General features: G+C 43.7%; 1 protein-coding gene across 1 annotated transcript in view; it reads right to left on the bottom strand.

Annotated features, from left to right (window-relative positions):
• LOC105887011 (AFG1-like ATPase) overlaps positions 1–2,383 on the bottom strand; it is a 36,738-nt gene extending 34,355 nt beyond the window's left edge. Inside the window, exon 1 of the mRNA XM_023512431.1 lies at positions 2,162–2,383. The gene's annotated coding sequence lies outside the window, so the exon portion shown is untranslated. The remainder of the gene's footprint in view (positions 1–2,161) is intronic.
• Positions 2,384–2,608: the final 225 nt, after the last annotated feature.

The raw sequence follows: 2,608 nt of genomic DNA, 5'->3' as shown, positions 1-2,608 counted from the left end.
AAAAAAAAAAAAAAAAATGGTTGTCCACAGCCAGGTAAACAGGCCCTCACCAGACACTGAATTTACCAGCCCTTGATCTTGGGCTTGCCAACCTCTATGATGTGAGAAATTATTTTTGTTGTTGTTTACAAGCTACCCAGTTTAAGGTATTTTGTTATAGCAGCTCAAGTGGACAGAGTGATGGTGGATTACATCACTAGCCAGAGTACCACAAGGCTGGCTATGTAATGAAGATGCCCTTCATTGCCGTGTTCGTGTGAAATTTTACTCCAAATCTCCATTCCCCTCTGTAACCTAAAAGAATCTCTATTTCTTTCAACCAAAAGTTAACACAATGGAAGCTTATTCCTTTATATAAAAATAAAACCTATTTGGTGGCACTCATAGCTTAGTCGGTAGGGTGCCAGTCACATACATTGAGACTGGCAGGTTCGAACTTGGCCCGGACCAGCTAAAACAACAATGACAACTGCAACAAAAAAATAGCCGGGCACTGTGGCAGGTGCCTGTAGTCCCAGCTACCTGGGACTGAAAGGTAGCTGAGTCAAGAAAATCGCTTAAGCCCAAGAATTTGAAGTTGCTGTGGGCTATGATGCCACCGCACTCTACCAAGGGCAACATAGTGAGACTCTATGTCAAATAAATAAATAAATAAACCTATTTAATTATATTCTCATGTGCTCCCTAAAAAGCAAATTTACTTTATTAGTTTTTAAACAAGGTATTACCAACATAGTTTATGAAGTACTTTTCTTCTAAAGACCTTATAGTAGGGCGGCACCTGTGGCTCAAGGACTAGGGTGCCAGCCCCATATGCCAGAGGTGGTGGGTTCAAACCCAACCCTGGCCAAAAAAAAGAAAAAAAAAAAGACCTTATAGTAAAAGAATATTCGGCAGGATGAAGGAGCATTCAGTTAAAGGGAAACTAGTCTCTTAGGTTGAACCATATTTTAACTCTTATTACTACTAATATTCCTCATAATTTAAAGATGAGACCACGGACTCCCATCATGAATAAAGAATGGGCGTTTTTCTTGTTGTCACAAAATTTTAGCAAAAGCTCAAAGCTGATGACAAGGGAAGACAAGTTCCCCTTACACTCTAGGTATGTCCTTGCAGGAAGTATTTTTTTTAAAAAAAAGCAAAAACTCCAAAACAGCCCTGAAGAGAATGATCAAGGTAGGGAGCTGTTAGCTGGGTCAGGAATGCTACTGAATTTCCCCGAGGTGCCTCAGGCCAAACATGAGGCTTCCCAAGAGATTAGGGTTGAGAATAGGACAAGAGAAGCATCCCTGTCCCAGCTGGATGCTGGCGTGGGGGTGGAAATGCACAGGCTGCTACCAGAGCATGGTGTGGAAGAGTTTGTGGAAGAACTTGACATATGTCCCCAGGAGAAGGGGCATGTACAAGACAAAGACAGAGACCAGTGCCTGCTTCTTGCTGCACAAATCCAGACAGGACACCAACTGAAGCTGCCCATGCAGCAGGGGTTAGAGAAAGGAGAGGTTACGCTGCCTGTGACCTAAGCAGAAATCCTAATAGATGACCCAGGAAGAGCTGTCCTGAAAGCTAAGTACAAGGGCAAGGGGCCCAGCAGGGTGCAGGGGTGTGAGGTGATTCCCCAAAGTCTTAAGGTCAAAGAATGGAGCCGTGTGGAGGTCTCCATGGGAGTCTTGAAGAAGCCACCACGGTGCCCCTCAGCACAGAGCGTGTACATGAGCATCTGCCACACAAAGGCCCCGGGGGGTTACCAGTCACTTGAGACTCGCTCTTCCACTCCAGTCTCTCTTTCTTCTCATTCTGACCCCAGAGAAGCCAGGCAAGCAGACAAAGGAGGAGGGGGAGGGGAAGAACAGGCCGCTCCTCCTTTCCCTCTGCTGGTCCCTGAGCTAGAGAAACAGGAAAGCTCTGAACTGCATAGAAGTTTTCATTTAGCTTGGACTGCATTTTTTAAGACCTAAATATGAAGTCATTCAAATCCCAAAAGCAAAAGAAAGCTACAGAACATCAAGAGGCCAGAACTGGGAATCCAACACAATTTGTTAAAGAAACTGGTGGGAAACTTTCAAGCTGTTTCACAATTGTCCCTACTATACTGGATCCATTTCCTAAAATACTTATACTTTTAACTGTTCAATCTTCAATATCACACAAACCTCACCTTTGAAAAAAGGCCTTCTGCCTCTATACTATAGCCTTTAAGGTCCTCATGTAATTTCTGCAAACACTGTATGACTCTTCTTTGATGTGCATCATCCTTTAGCTCGTGAGCTTTGATCAGAAAGTCATAGTGGTCCAGAGGTCCATGGCAAACAGCCACAGCTTTCAAGTAAGTCTCTGAAGCAGCAGTCGGAGTCACATTCTCAGGTGTCTGAACTGTATAGGCTATAAACAAAAACATATGAAATATTTTAGATTTTCTTAAGATATTCCACAGTGCACTACCTATGTTTAAAGGTCACGTTCAAACTTTTTTAAAATTTTGAGACAGAGTCTTGTTCTCACCCTGGGTAGAGTGCCATGGCATTATAGCTCACAGCAACCTCAAACCCTTGGGCTCAAGCGATCCTCTTGCATCAGCCTCCCAAGGAACTGAGGCTACAGGTAC

This window comes from Otolemur garnettii, unplaced genomic scaffold, assembly GCF_000181295.1.
Source record: "Otolemur garnettii isolate 467f Iridium unplaced genomic scaffold, OtoGar3 scaffold00002, whole genome shotgun sequence".
Taxonomy (NCBI): Eukaryota; Metazoa; Chordata; class Mammalia; order Primates; family Galagidae; genus Otolemur; species Otolemur garnettii.
Note: the sequence above shows the minus strand (reverse complement) of the source record. Positions and strands in the feature narration are given on the sequence as shown.